The sequence below is a fragment of the Pelophylax lessonae genome (assembly GCF_965119305.1).
Source record: "Pelophylax lessonae genome assembly, chromosome: 1".
In the NCBI taxonomy this organism is placed as follows: Eukaryota; Metazoa; Chordata; class Amphibia; order Anura; family Ranidae; genus Pelophylax; species Pelophylax lessonae.
The window spans coordinates 637,663,867-637,680,134 of record NC_138768.1 but is presented as its reverse complement, the minus strand read 5'-3'; the positions used below and the strand labels follow the sequence as shown (position 1 = coordinate 637,680,134).

At 43.0% G+C, this 16,268-nt stretch overlaps 1 protein-coding gene across 2 annotated transcripts in view; it reads left to right on the top strand.

Annotated features, from left to right (window-relative positions):
• The window catches only part of SCLT1 (sodium channel and clathrin linker 1), a 365,290-nt gene that overhangs the window by 238,882 nt on the left and 110,140 nt on the right, over positions 1-16,268 (top strand). The window lies entirely within an intron of this gene.

Here is a 16,268-nt window from a genome sequence, read left to right as displayed (position 1 = left end):
CTGAGTGCTGCAGCTCCCTCCCCATCACCATATTAAGTATTGGTTTCAGGAAAAGCTGCCAGAAGTGACTCAAGCTGATAACCCGAGGAACCAAGCAACAGAGAGAAATGACACTCAGTGTTTTGGAGAGACAAGTGCACATTAAATACAAATATGCTTTTTTTCATATTTCATGTCTGAGGCTTACAACAATTTTAAAAAAGATTGTTGCTAGTGATTTTGCAGCTGAGACCAAATGTTCATCACTCTCTATGTGCAGATCTCAGTGACGGGAGCTATGAGCCATGATTGAAGGGAAGGCATACATCCCTCTCCTCACAACATACTAGAGTTGTTGCAGAGCTGTGGTTGTGAAACACAGGCAATGTGCTGGTGCTATCCTCCCCCATCACCTTTTTATCTCCTGGTGTCAGGAAAAGCTTTCACAAGTGACTTATACAGATCACAGAGGAATGAGGCAGCAGACAGAAATCACACTCAGTGCTTTAATAGGGGCATGTACACAGTATAGAAGAATGTGTTTGGTTCATATTTCATGTCTGAGGTTTACAACCACTTTAAATCTTCCTTGAACTAAATGGTGATGGTCTCTCAATCTAAAATTGACAGACTTCCTCCTTTCTCTATACCCTTAAGGCACACCCACCCACTTAAAGTGGTTGTAAACCCACTTTAATGACTTTTACCTATAGGTAAGCCTACTGTATATTAAGGCTTACCTATAGGTGCTGTAAATATCTCCTAAACTTGCACCGTTTAGGAGATATATACAGTGCATGCAGCCGATGACGTCATCGGCGCATGCGTTCTGAAGAAACGGCCGCCTTTACCATTTCTTCAGAGCCCTGTGCCATGACTGGCAGCTTCCGCGCGCTTGCGCGGGAGTGACGTCACGTGGCTCCGGCCAGTAATACAGCCGGAGTCTGCAGACCCGGTGAAGATGGATGAGGTCGGCAGCAGGGACAACATGGGCTTCGTTGCAGATAAGTGTCACATAATGTGCTAGTATGCGATGCATACTAGCACATTATTCATTTACTTTGCAGGGGGGGGGGAAAGTTAGGAGTTTACTTCCTCTTTAACTTAATTGTGGACTTTGAGCCCTACCCCCATCCGCCACAAGTAGATCCTTAGGAATGCCCCCTTTCCTGTCATAAAAGTGGAGCTAATCTCAATATGTTTCTCTCAAATGCTCTTCCATCTAAAGTACACACTCATTTAAACCTTTTTTTCTGTTTAAAGTCAAGTCAGATCTTGTGCTGGGGGAACGAGAGTTTCTGCTTGTAATTCTAAAATCACGATTTACACACATTTCTGCGTGTCTCGCATAAGGCAGCCCCTTTACTTCAATAGGCTGCCCTTTGCGCCTTTGTCGCCCAAAATGAGCTCATGCTCCTTTTTTGGGTCAGGAGCTTAGCGCTATTTTTAAACATGCATTTTGCCGCATGATTCTGTCATGTGACAGTCACAGCAGAATTATACCACATTTGGTGTGCCATTAAGCATATTGGCACCCAAACACATGTGAATGGGGCCTAAAACCTGATAAATAGATGTAACAGTAGGGGTATTTGAACTGTGCATACATCCAGTAATTTACATATATAGCATCAGCAATTTTCCAGAATGAGGAGCTACATACAGAGAGAGTGGCATTCCTGAGCAACAGAAGTGATCATCAAGCAATGTACACATGCATGGGTTTTCCCATCACATTCACTTTGGGGATAGGTCTACAAAGCAGGTGTGAGAAGGGTGAAGGGTTAAATACCCCTACAGTGTGTGTAGTGCACACAGAAGGGACAGGGGATGACTATAAAGGCTAAAATGTTTACAAGAACTTACCATATCAGCATTGATGTTCATTTTGTTCCACTTTAGCTAAATTTTGCCCCAATGCCCTTTCAGTTTGCATAATCACTGAGGACAAGAAGACAAATAAGAACATTTTGCTTCATTTCTTCCAGCAGGCGTCATAACCCTAGCTGCTGCTTCTTTCTATTGACAGCAGCTGTCACAACTCCAGCTGCTACTTCCTTTTATTTATTAACAACCTGGTCACCCAGAAGCTGCCACAAACGTGTATACCTTCTGTCACTGGAAAAAAGTACCCTCACAGTTGTGGGAAATCTCTCTTACAGTCTGTATGGTAAACTTATACAAACAAACAAGGTACATTTATAAGTGCAACTGGGAGTTTAATTAAAGGAAAAATATAATGGTTTTGAATCAACTTTATTTACTTTTTTTATTTTTTTCTGGGTTTTTTTTTCCTATTTGCTTAACCACTTTACCACCGGAGGATTTTGCTGTCTTCCGTCCAGGCCACTTTTTGCGATTCGGCGCTGTGCGACTTCAACTGACAATTGCGCGGTCGTGCGACGCCGTACCCAAACGAAATTTACGTCCTTTTTTTCCCACAAACAGAGCTTTCTTTTGGTGGTATTTGATCACCTGTGCGATTTTTACTTTTTGCGCTATAAACAAAAAAAGAGCGTTTATTTTGAAAAAATAACAATATTTTTAACATTTTTTTATATGAAATTCCCCCCAAAAAAGATGTAAAAACCAATTTTTTTAAAAATTTTTGGCCAATTTGTTTTATGCTACATATGTTTGGTAAAAAAAATCGCAATAAGCGTATTTTGATTGGTTTGCGCAAAAGTTATTGCGTTTACTAACAAAGGGAAAGATTTCTGTCATTTTTGGTGTTTTTTTTTTAACGCGTAATGGCGGCGATCTGCGATTTTTTTTTGCGGGACTGCGACATTGCGGCGGACAGACCGGACCCCTGACTGACATTTTTGACACTTTTGGGGGTACCAGTGACATTACTGCAGTAATCAGTGCTATAAATATGCACTGTTACTGTAAAAATGACACTGGCAGGGAAGGGGTTAATTTTATTGGAGAGGGAGGGGTTAATGTATGCCTGGTGCTTACTGACGTGTAGGGGGGGAGGTGACTGAGTGATTCATGGACAGATCGGATGTCCAGCTATGCTGAACAGTCCGATCTGTCACTCCCTGTCACTATGGAGATCCGCCCGCTGTGTTTACACACAGCGGGCGGATCTCCAGACTCGATCCCCGACGATCGGGTAAGAGCAGCGGCGATCGCCGCTGCTCCTCCCCTGGCCCGACTCCCGCTGTGAATGAAAACAGCGGGAGCGAGCCTCCGGCGGCGCGCAAGTGCCGCCCAGAAGGGGGAGTGTCCAGTCACGTTAATACTACGTGGCTGGACGATAACGAACCACTCTGCCGCAGTAGTATTACTGTGAGCGGTTGCAGAGTGGTTAAAGGGTAACTCCACTTTTGTGGGGGGAAAAATTTGCAAATAAAGAAAAAACAATATAGCATATACAATTGCGACACAAATCATATTGGTATTGAATGATATTAAAAATTACCTTTCCTTTTCAATCTGCAGCTGTTGTAATGTTCTGAAAATACAATGCAATATGGCTACCTGGAGGTGTGTTCTGTACACAGAATGTATACTGACCACACCCCAGAAACATCATTTCCTGCTTGTGTGATTGGCTCACTGATTTTCCCAGAAGTATGCACTAAGATACAAGTCAGATTTCTGGTATCCCCTTCAACAAAAATGTCATTTTTGGTGAGATGCTCCCAATAGGAACATGTCTAAAGGGATGCAGGCCCAGCAAATTTCCTCATTAGCGCTTTGCAGCCTTCACAGCTGATAGATAATTATGAAACCACTCCCATTTGACCCACTTAGCACAGAGGAACAAACAATGATTTCTTCAGCATACCAAAAGGTAGGAATCTGCAACAAAGTTTGTTAAAATCCTTATATTGTACATGGATCACCCAGAGGGGAATGTTTTTTTCTCAACAAAAGTGGAGTTACACTTTTACAACTTTAGCTCTGGAAGGATTTACCCCCTTCCAGACCAGGCCATTTTTTGCGATACGTTGCTTTAACTGACAATTGCGCAGTCGTACGATGCTGTACCCAAATAAAATTGATGTCTATTTTTTCCCCACAAATAGAGCTTTTTTTCGTGGTATTTAATTACCTCTGCGGTTTTTATTTTTGTGATATAAACAGAAAAAGGCTGTCAATTTTGAAAAAAACAACAATATTTTTTACTTTCTGCTATAAAACATATCCAATAAAGCATGAATGGCATGAAGGGAAGCCATCTATTGTTTACAATTGTCATGTGATCTGCTGTGATTGGTCACAGCAAACACATGATACTGGCAACATGCCAGTATAGTGATCGGTCATTGGCTATGTCCAGTAGACACACCCGGTGACAGATTGTGCTGCCTCGGGTTCTGGGAGGACATTATATAACGTCAATTCAGTAGGACAAAAGCCTACCCGGCCTTTAAATAAGGACCGTTTTTATGCAGTCAGATCATGTTTGGACATCCATCCACTTTCTAATGTCTATAGCTAGTTTTTAATAAAGTTTCCACTGTGTATGTAACCATGCTAAGGTTAACCAAAGAGCTGACAAGAATGCATCAACCCCCATAGAATAATGCTTAATTAATACATAATTTTATGAATGCAGTATTTGTTCTTAGTTCTTTTGGATAACCTGCATTGTGCACTGATCCTTCACATGGGAAAAAAAACTTTATTCTAAGACTGATAAACGTTTACCTAATTAGTCTGTATTATAACCTTCAGTCTATTTTAGCTGTGTGTCCACCCTTCCACAGTATATTTTAGTTTTTTTCTCTTGTGAACATCTGCTATGTTGCTGTGCATGGGAGAAAATTCTTCTCCATCTGTGGCCAGATCCAAGTCTGGACCTTCTTTATCAAAGTGTCTTTTCCTGTATTGCCCCAGAGTAACCAGATACATATTTTTTATTTTCCATTATTTTGAATCTAATTGGTTGCAGTGGGGAAAGAATGATTGTCTGGGACAGTTCTTTGCTCAGATACTTTGATTAATGAGGCCCACGGTGTCTTACCACTTATAAAGTTTATAGCAATGGATTTGTTGTTTGCTATAGTCCGGTAATATCTGGAAAAGCTGCCCAATATGTTTTTATAAGCTTTTCTTTTGAAGTTGGAAAATCTATTAAAAGGAAATGAATACTGCAATAAATAGGATTTTTGGCATTGGACTAGGTCTGCAAGGAACAATGTTAGTCTACCCATAAGAAACTTTGCCCAGATATTAGTAACAAAATTGGTCTATTGCTTTGACATTTTGACCTTGGGTAATATTTTTTCAGTGGGCTAATAGGCCATCTGGGAAGGTTTTTATCATTTGATAAGTAAAGTGAAAACTCAAAAAAGGTTTAGATATCATTAAAATATTTTAGATTATATGTATATGTGTATATATATATATATATATATATATATATATATATATATATATATATATATATATATTTATTTATATATATGTCCTAGTAAAGCCATCCAGCCTCCACTTGCTGTCATTTCTTGTAGTATTGCTTTTTTGTTTCTCCAACTTTTTCTTCAGGCACTGAAGTTTAGGGTATATTTTGGCTAGGTATCTTTTCTGTTTGATCTTTTCTTATCTCTAAGGCTTTATCTCAAGTTACCATGGGTTGCAGGAAAGAAAATCTCTTAGCTGACTGTGTTGATGGGGGAATCTCTCCCACGGAGCCGCCCGCACCAGGAGAACACAGTGACTATTGCAAGCGGCTATAATAACTGCTAGCAATAATCGCATGTAAAATCCAACAGGCTGGTTGTACCTAAATTGATCGATCAATCAACTTAGGTACATTCGGCCTGCCCATAAATGGTTTGAATCTCGGCCAGTCCCTGCTGAACCAGCCAAGATTTGAACTGTCTGACTGGCTTTACACAAGGTGCCATTGCATTTGAGCAATTTTGGTCGTATTTAGGTTACCCTCTTCTGTGAATGTATCTAGTTTACAACATGTTTTCTTAGCACATTTATATTTATGTATTTATCTATTCATAATGTTTTTTTAGGGGAAAACATATTCTTCTATTGTGTGTGAGGGTGGCTGGTCACAATCTTTTTCTTTGTTTCCAACAAAGAGTATCTCTGTTCTGCTGAGCTTTGAGCCACCTGTTGAGTCAGATCCATATTAAACTTTAGCTCACATTTCTTGCTTTCTAGAAAGAATGAATCTTTGGTCCCTTTTAGGCTTTAGAATTGACTTAGGGTTGCTGTGAGTTCCATGCTTAGAATTCGGTATTGACAATTACATCCTTGCTGTTTGCTGAGATGTCTAATGCTGAGCAGGAGCTTCAAATATATTGTCGGTTGTCCATGACCAGACCATATCTTCTTATAAACCTCTTTAAGAAGCAAGACCAGTAAAGATTTTGCTAAGGAATGTACAGTATATGACCATTAAATTGGAACGCCACCCTTGCTGTAGAAAAATAAACGATCTTCTTCAAGTCACTAAATACAGGGGGACTGTTTAGCAAGTGTTATTGCACAGTTCAGCAGCTGCAGTTCTGTTAAAAATGTCACATACTTTTCCTTCCCCCACACACACTTTTTTTCTTCTATTTTCCTCTTGATCTTTACTTGGTTTAACTTTGTTCATGTTAACCGTAGTGCAGTTGGGAGTCATCCTCAAGAACCATTCTTAACATAAATTATTATATAAATTGGAAATAACCAAGTCCATATCAGAGCCTTAATAATAGGGAAGATACTGAACAAAAAGTATGAAAATATTCTCAGATTAGCTAAAGACATCAGTGGAACTACTTTTGCTATTAACTTTGGTACTTACTGCAATCTTCTTTTGTACGCGCTGTATGGTGTATCATTTTTCCTGAGAAAAGCCATTCAGTCATCGCTGGTATATATACCTTGAAAATGTTACTTTCCTTTTTCTTATTTGCAACAGAAACTCTTCAATGCAAGACACTATTTTTTATTATGATTGAACACTGTAGGTTACATAGTTAGTTAGGTTGGAAAAAAGACACCAGTCCACCCAGGTTTAACCTATGGTGTGTTTGTGTATGTGTTTGCTGTTAATAGTACATTGTATATCCCTGTATGTTGTGGTTGTTAAGGTGCCCATCTAATAGTTTTTTTAAGCTATCTACGCTCTCTGCTGATACCACTGCTTGTGGATGAGAATTCTACATCCTTACTGCTCTAACAGTTAAGAACCCTTTACGCAGTTTAAGGTTAGCAAGAAAATGCTAGCGCATATTCCTATAGACCCAAATCCAGCTGGGATAGGCTTGGCCTATCCCAGCTGGATTTGGGTCTGTAGGAATCTGCGCTAGTTTCTTCTTGCTTACATATATATGTAGTATATCTACATCTAGCCAGCAGCATTTTCCGTTGACCTTATTATATAATTTAGATTGTTCTATCTCGGATCCAAAGGTGACATCCAGGGCGCTTGATTATACATTTTTTTGCAGTTTAAGGTTAAACCGCTTTGCTTCTACTTTTAGTGAATGGCCATGTGTCTTTTTAAATTTCCTCTCCCAAAAAAGTTTTTGTCCCTATGCTAGGGGTCACCAGTACTGTATTTGTGCATTGATGTCATATCTGCGGTCCAGCATAAAGAGAAGCAGTAGCTAATTCCTACAACAGTGCCAACATGTAGAAAGCTGCATTTTGAATGTGAGATTTTAGGATATTAAACACTGAGGCCAAAATGGGAGGAATACATTTATTTGAAGGAAATACCAATTTGGGCAGGGGAGTGAATGAATTCCAAATCCCCACGAAGTTTGTAATGTTTGTTGTATAACATTTGTTTAGGCTACATAGTGCTTAGCTTCTCTTCTTTCTACCCTCTCTAATATGACATTATGTAGACTCAACATTCCATAATACTTCACAAAGATTTTAAGCAGAGCTGAAACTAGGCCCTGTAAGTGTGTTGACTGCATAAACCCTGTATCCTGCTATGACTCATGCTGTCCAGGGTGCTCTGCAGCACCCTATAATCAGAAGATAAACTAATGCCTTGGAGATAGAAAATTGCAAGTAAGCACATTCTAATGTATGCATCCACTGCATTAAATATTAAACGGGAATATAAACCTACACAGCGCTGCAAAAAGAAATCTGGCCACTCTGCAGAAAGATCATCTTAAGTTGGTGCTGGACACTTTTTCTAAACCGCTGGCATTAAGTACTAAGTAAGAGATGCCAAGTGTTGTAAAAGTAACAAAATCAACACTTGTAAAAGGCTGTGCTGTTTCGCCAACAGGATACTGCATATTTTTAAATCCTACATATTTTATATTACTCATTTTCCTGAAAATGCAGAGCTGTCAGTGTGGAAGTGCTAAAATTAAAATGCAGAAATTTTACTTTTATATCCTTTCCTGTGTCGGACTATACACCTTTTTATCCAAGTGTTAATGGCTTTCCTCAAGTTAGTTATTTCATGCTATATACTGTAAGCTGAAGAATAGGTGACCATATATGGCCTGCTGTTTGCAAGCTATGTGCCCAATTCAAATATCTATCTGATGTAGGTTGGGCTATCCGTGGCCTAGTGAGCAATAAGGAGAGGTTCAAAACATTGTAAGCTTTCATTATTTTGCACAAATTCTTCAAATTGTTGGAAAAGCCTTATAATTAAGCACCCATTGTTCTCTGGAAAAGAGACAGGGAAGATTTAATGTGTCAGTAATAATTAATAAAAAGTCATATGATCACACTCACTGCCACATCTGCATGTATTGCAAAAACCAAAGGAAAAAATGTATGTCACATTTTACTGGCATGACAGAGTACACATGTTACAAATAGAATTTAATTTTATTATAAAAATGGTAAAAGAGCAATCATGTAAAAGATTTCTTGGTTATACATAACAATAAGAACAGTGCTATATGCCATATGTTGTATTAACCAACTGCAGCATATTACATATACAGTGATGCAGGCAAGTTTTTCATTTAGGCTCCCTCAGGACTCATGAAGATGACTTCAGTTGTAATAACTATACAAAAGAAAACACAAATTTCTCTTTCATTCATTGATGGACACAGCTTCAGATCATCATAACCATTGGGTTGTACTGCCCACTACAGGAGTAGGACACTAGGCAGAATAAAAGTCTAGCTATGCCCATGGGCAGTTCTAGGGGGTATACTCCCTGTCTCTGCTATAGGCACTCAGTTTTCTTCTGCCTAGTCAGGAGTAAGGACCTATTTCCTTGCTGGATCTTTTGGTCCTGGCAATTTTTTCTTTTTCATTTTTTTCTTTTTCATGTTTTTCTCCTGGATTTTTCTTGTAAGATCTACAATCAACTGCCGGACTGGGCGACAGGCTGGATAATCTAGATACAGTGGTCACCCCAGTCTGGCCAGCCAGCGTGCTGACCTCAGCCCTGTGCTAGGTCGGCCGTGGCATAGCTCCACTGTGTGGGGGGGCTGGTCTGCGAGTTAAATGCCTCACGAGGTTGCATCGGCTACGACTTGACCTGAGTCACAGCATTCCTCCTGGCTGATAGCCCCCCATTTATATGGAGAGGGGTTCTGTCTGGAGCAGTGCCCTTTTGGTTCCTGGTATGGTGAGTAGCTGCCCCCCCCTCTCTCCCTGGAGGGTTTTGAGGTGGACGTGGGCCCCTCCTTGAGACGGCTGGACCCCCAGGTTCCCCTCCTTCCTATAAGTCACCCCCCTTGTCATCATTCCCCCATCCTACCCCCTCCACATACGTTGGGGATGGTTGAGTGGTCTGTTCCACCTCCTGGGGTGGGAAAGGGCGCTATGCGGCGATGGGGGCCAGGGGGGTTGTACCTTGTGGGGGCTCCTGCCAGGGCCCCCCCGCCCTGCCTAGGTCTGTCCTTGAGGCCTGGGTTCCCTCCTGGGTCCCTGTAAGCCTTGTGGTGCCACGTGGGGCTGCCATTTTGTTGTAGCCTGTGTGTTTCTATACATGGCAGGCATATTTGTGTAGTCTGGCGGACATTTTATGGTGGCTTGCCATTGAAAACAGCAGCGGCCATGACAGTGAAGCCCTGTGGGCAGCGATTTTGGCGGTGGGAGTCCCTCCTCATCCCCTAATGCTGACCCCTGAATCCCTTCACTTCCTGATTGCCGCACGTGGAGTGCAGATTATTCTGGTGCCTGTTTCTGCTGGGTGGTGTGTCTGGTGGGGTCCTCTCCCTCTCTGCTGATGATCGCTTGGTGCTTGTGCCTGGCGATCGGGTGGTTCTGCCAGCGCAGTGGGGGTTGTCCCTTGAAGTGCTTTAAACTTTTGGTGGGGTCCCCCTAATGACTCATGGAGTCTTTGGAGCACATCTCCCCACCTGATCCCCTCTCTGAGGCTGCGGGGCCCTCCAGCTCCCAACCTTCCATCGATGCACTGATGGCGGTCCTGGAGTCCTTTGTGTCCCGGGTGGATGTAGTCTTGGGGCGATGGGCTAGCAAAAAGCACCCCCTGCCTTTCCCCTGCCTCATCTGTCTCATCAGATCCTAAATCTGATTCGGCTGCTGCAGGCGTGGGTCACCCTGCTGGGTCTGCAACCACGCTCCCGGAATCCTCTGATAGTGAGGATGATTCCTCCACGTCTGAAACTGCGCACAAAAAGGCACTGGTGGAAACACAGATTGTATCTGTGTGTGAGACCTCGAAGATGGAGGATGCAGCTGCGACTGAGGCGCAGGTTCCCTTTGGCACTCACAAGCCATCCAGAGCAGCAAAGATTTTTCCTTTCCCCGCCTATTTTGACAGAATTGTCGCTAAAGAGTGGGGACGACCAAAGCGCCCCTGTGGGGTCCCTAAGCGCTTTACAAGGCGTTACTCCTATGAAGAGTCCCTTCTTAACAAGTGGACTGTTCCACCGGTGGTGGACCCTCCAGTTTCCAGATTGAACAAGGCAACCATGATTCCGGTTGAAGAGTCCCCAGCCTTTGGGGATCCAGCTGACAGGAAGGTGGAGGCTGTGGCCCAAAATATGTAGACTCTGGCTGGGTCAACAATGAGGCTGGTATTCACTATTGCCGTGGTGTTGCAAACTCTGACCGAATAGGCTAAGCTTTTCTGCTGTGACCTGGAGGGAGAACAGCTCCCACCTGCCTTTGCTGAGCTGGCAGAACAGCTGGTCCAGGGGCTGCAGTTTTATCTGTGATGCCTCTTTGGATGTGGCTCCCCTAGTGGCTTGACTCTCTGTTTTGGCAGTGGTCCTTCTGCATTTCTTTTGGCTCAAATTCTGGTCTGCGGACCAGATTTCTGAAAAGGCCTTGACTGATCTTCCCTTTTAAGGAGATCGCCTGTTTGGAGCTACCCTGGATGACGCAAAAGGTCTCACAGGAGGGAAAAGTACCTTTCTTCCACTGTCTACTAAGGGCAAGGAACCTTGTCATGGACGTGGGCCTTCCTTTTCGGCTCATAAGAAGTTTTTTCGTCCCTCTGGGTCGACTGACAAGGGCTCAAAGCCTTTCTGGAGGATCCAATCGACTGTAGTCTGGCAAGCCGAGAGCGGGCTTCTCCAGACCCGTGGACAAGACTCCTTCAGCATGAAGGTGCGCCCTCACCCTTATCGGGGGTGGGGGGATGTCTTCGCTGGTTTCCACACCCGTGGACTTGACTGGTGCAAGACAAGTGGGTCTACGAAGTAATTCGGTCCGGATAGAAGATCGAGTTTCGCTGTTGTCCCCCGACAATGTTCTTTCCTTCCAACTTGTGCCTGTCCCTGGACCGCTTACAGGGTCTGTTTGGGATGGTAGAAGACCTGTTACATCAAGGGGTGATTGTCCCTGTTCCGACTTTGGAACATTTTCAGGGTTTTTTACTCAAACCTGTTTACAGTTCTCAGGAAGAAAGGCAAAATGCGTCCAGTCCTGGACCTCAAAGCGCTGAACTGCTTTATGCAGCTGCAGAAGTTCATAATGGAATCCATTCGCACGGTGGTGGCTTCCCTGCATCAGTGGGATTTCCTCACCTCTATCAACATCAAGGATGCTTACCTTCACATTCCAATATGTGCCAGTCACCAGCGCTTCCTCCACTTTGCTGTGGGAGAGGAGCATTATCAGTTTGTGGCATTACCCTTTGGTCTCCCCTCTGCTCCTCGGGTCTTCACAAAAGTATTAGCTATGCCAACGGGGGATCGCGGTACAGGGCTACTTAGACGACCTCCTTCTGCGAGAGTAGTCTCCTACTCTGGTGGAAAACCTGGAGATTACAATATGAACTCTGCGGGAGTTCCGCTAGATTCTGAATTTTCAGAAGTCTGCCCTGGTTTCGTCCACAAAGCTGGACTATCTTGGCCTAACTCTGGACTCTTAGCCAGAGTGCTCCTTCCTCTGGACAAACTCCAGAAATTGCAGGCTGCCATTTGTCTCCTGCTGTCCAACAGATGGTCATCCCTCCGGACTTGCATGCGGGTGCTTGGCCTGATGGTGTCTACCTTTGAGACAGTTTGTTTTACACAGTTCCCTATGAGGTCCCTGAAAAGGGAGATACTGACTAAATGGGACAAGACTCTGCAGTCTCTGGACAATCAGATCCGGCTGAGTGGGGGAACGAAGGAGTCCCTGATATGATAGCTTTGTTCTCCGGTGCTTCAGCTGGGCAAATCCTTCCTCCCCTTGTATTGGACAGTGGTCACCACGGATGCCAGCCTGTCTGGCTGGGGAGGCGTCCTCAGCAAGCATTCTGCTCAGGGTATCTGGACGCTGATCAATGCCTTGTAACTCGGAGCGATCAGACTTTGTCTGGGCCATTGGATGGATCGTCTTCAGGGTTGTCCAGTGCACATTCAATCTGACAATGCCTAAACATCTGAAAGGAAATTGCCTTGCATGTCTTGGATGTGGTCTGGGCAAATAGGGTGTACCTGGTAGCTATGGAGTCTTTCAGGTAGTCAGACTCTCTCTTTGTGCTCACGGATGGGCCTCTTAAAGGGTTGTCTGCTTCCTCTGCGACCATTTCCAGGATAAATCAGACAGACAGTGTTTCAGGCCTATTCCATCAAGGACCAGGTTCCTCCTTTCCCTGTTAAAGCGCACTCTACTCGCTTTCCGTTATCAGGCGACAGTAACGCAGGTTTGCAAGGCGGCCATTTGGTCGTTGGTGCACACTTTTACAAAGTTTTATAAAGTGGATGTGTTGGCATCTGCAGGAGCTTCTTTTGGCTGCAAGGTTTTGCAAGCTACTGTTGAGAGGACCTGATCCTCTTTGAGGGTGTATTGTTTTTTTCAGTGGGCTCCAGTTGTTTTGGTTGCGCTCCTGTTGCCTGGTTGGCTACTGTTTAGCCTTGGGAATTTTTTTGCTGTTCCCACCCCTCATGTTTAACACTGCATGTGGAGTTGTAATTCTTCTGACACTGCTTTTAACTAAACTGAGTGCCTATAGCAGAGAGAGGGTGTATACCCCCTGGGACTGCCCATGGCAGTTGTAGCCAGACTTTTTTTCTGCGTGGTGTCCTAATCCTGTATGGGGCAGTATAACCCAACTGTTATGAAGATCTGAAGCTGTGTCCATCAATGAACATCAGAGAAATGGATTTTACGGTAAATCAAAAATCCCATTTTTGTAAGCATACCTAAATTATTGGTTACCAATATAATTTGCATTAAACATACATAGGCCACACCTTGGCTATAGCGTACAACCTGTGTACAAAACACTCCCTGGGTGAACACCAGGGCAAAAAGAAAGACCAACGGAATTGGGACCAAATAATCCTAAAACACCTATACAGGAAAATGCAGGTTGGTGGTTGATTAAGTTACATGCACATTTTTCTGTATAGGCGTTTGTGGATTATTTGGTGGCCATTTAGTCGGTCCTTCTTACTGCCCCGGTGCCCACCCTGGAAGTGTTTAGTGCATAGGCTGTACACTATAGCCAAGGTGTGGCCTATGTATTTTTGATGCAAATTATATAGATAGCCAATAATTATTTGTATCACTATAAAATGTGTTTTCTTTTGAATAGCTATTACAACTGCAGTCATCTTAATAAGTCCTGAGGAAGCTTAAATCAGAAACACGTTGACCCATGAGGAATGATGACCATAACCTAATACTAGGCAAACTTGCCTGAATCACTGTATATGTAATATGATTCTGCAGATGGTTACTACAGCATACCCAAGAAATATTTTAAATTACTGTTGTTTTAACGTTTGTGTAATAAAATAATTTTTTTGTTATATAACATGCATACTCTGTCAAGTCCAACATACATTTTTTTCTTCTGGGTAAGAAATAATTAATATAATACAACATTTTGTACTCAAGCTCTTTTTACACTTACAGTATGTGATGTGGGAATGTGTGCAACATCGCATGCTTTCCTTTAGCACATAAAAACATGCTATGGGCTAGCAGGCACAACGTGGTGCCATTTATTCTTAATGGCACCCCCAACTCAACAGGCAACACACATGCCCTAAATTGTACCACAATGTTGATGCTGTTTTAAAAATAGGCACCCATACTTATTTTTTTCAGTTAGCATATCTAGGGCAGCCCATTAAGATGAATAAGCTGCCCTATACGCGTTGCGCAAAAACACACGCATACTGTCGCACCTGCGTGTAGCAGTAAAGAGGGTACAGTTTTCCCCCTTAGAACTATAATACAAATACTGAAAAAAAGCTTCCAGCAGTCAGTGTAGTATGCCTGCTAAACAATACAAATATATTAGCCGGTTGACTTCACTGATTGCTGGGAGTAGTATTATTAATGGAGTAGTTGCTACTAAATAGAAAAAGCAAAAATGGTTCATGTGAAGGCCTCTGAATCCATAGAAAAAGGGGGAGAGGGATAGGCCACACAGCTGAAACGTGTCTAATCAGGTACCTATTGATCAATAATAGGCATATATAGAAAAAAGAGAGAGGTATCTGTAAATGTAATGGAAGCAGAGGGCCTCCAAAACCTATTCACAGACCCAAAAGTTGATCAAATATATATCCCAATAATGGCACTAAGATAGCTGAGTAAAGTGGAAATTATAAATTAAATATTTTATTGAAGCACTTATGCCTGGTGGATGAACAAAAGACACACATGAACACAATACATAATAAAACAGTAAAACCAAGTACATACAGTGGATAGCATCACAAACAGACCACAATGACAATTGAGTATGAATGCTGTCGGAAAAAATCAATCAAAAATATAGAGCCACATCCATATGGTAGAAAAACCAATGCCTACAATGTTCCTGAATAGGAATACCATATATATGGGTATAGCTGAAACTTGATTAGGCACTATGAGCAGCAAACCACCTACAATTGAATAAGGACAGCAAATGAAGGCTGCAAAGAGAAAAAGAAAGTCTCCTGAAATGAATGTGGATCCAAAAATTGGGATAAAAATGATATTCCAATTGCTGCTAAGGTAGGAAATAGGTGCTAGCTGAGCAATGAGGACTCCAAATGATGATGATATCCGTCAGGATGTGAACAGACCCAACTACAGGTTGTAGCAATCTTCTCCAATTAAGAATGGACATACACAAGACAATTCCCAAAAGACCGTTTCAGTGATAAGGTTGCCTGTCTCACATGTATAAGGGGGGCAGGTGGGAGAGTCTTTAAGTGCTGGCAGATAGGAGAGATTGTGAACCTTGAGGTCGTGCAATAGATATACAAGGTTTGTACCTCCGTGTGTGAATCGGCGATGACCCAGCGGCTTGTGCAATCTCACAGCGGCGTAGTCCCATTCGGCGCTTGCTCCATCCGAGTCTCTGGACAGTGACGGACAGGTCCGTGACGGCCGGTCTCGCGTCACATCCGGTAGCGGCGAGCAGCTGATCCGGGAAAGCCGTAGCCAACACGAAGTTGGGGGGGTCACCGACACACGTCCAGGAGGTTGGTCTTAGTGATGCAGTCCCACTGGCAAGGCTGACGCGTTTACCAAGTCCTGCTGGAAAATTAAATTTGCATCTCCATAAAGCTGGTCAGCAGAGGGAAACATGAAGTGATTTAGAATTTTCTGGTAGAGGGCAGCGCTGACTTTGGACTTGATAAAACAGTGGACCAGCACCAGCAGATGGCATGGCTCCCCAAATCATCTCATAATTTTATGAGATGCACGTGTATATTTTTTTGCACTGGAATGTCTTAGACCTCCGATCAGCCCAAATTGTTGCACCTCAGATCAGTCCTCACCATAGTCCTCAGATCAGTCCTTATTCCCCAACCTTCATACCTCAGATCAGCCCCAATTCCTGCACCTTCACACCTCAGAAAAGCCCCAATTCCTTCACATTCACACCTCAGATCAGCCTCGATTCCTTCACCTATGTACCTCAAATCAGCCCTAATTTTCTGAACCATCAAAAACACAGGGGTTTTACATGCATA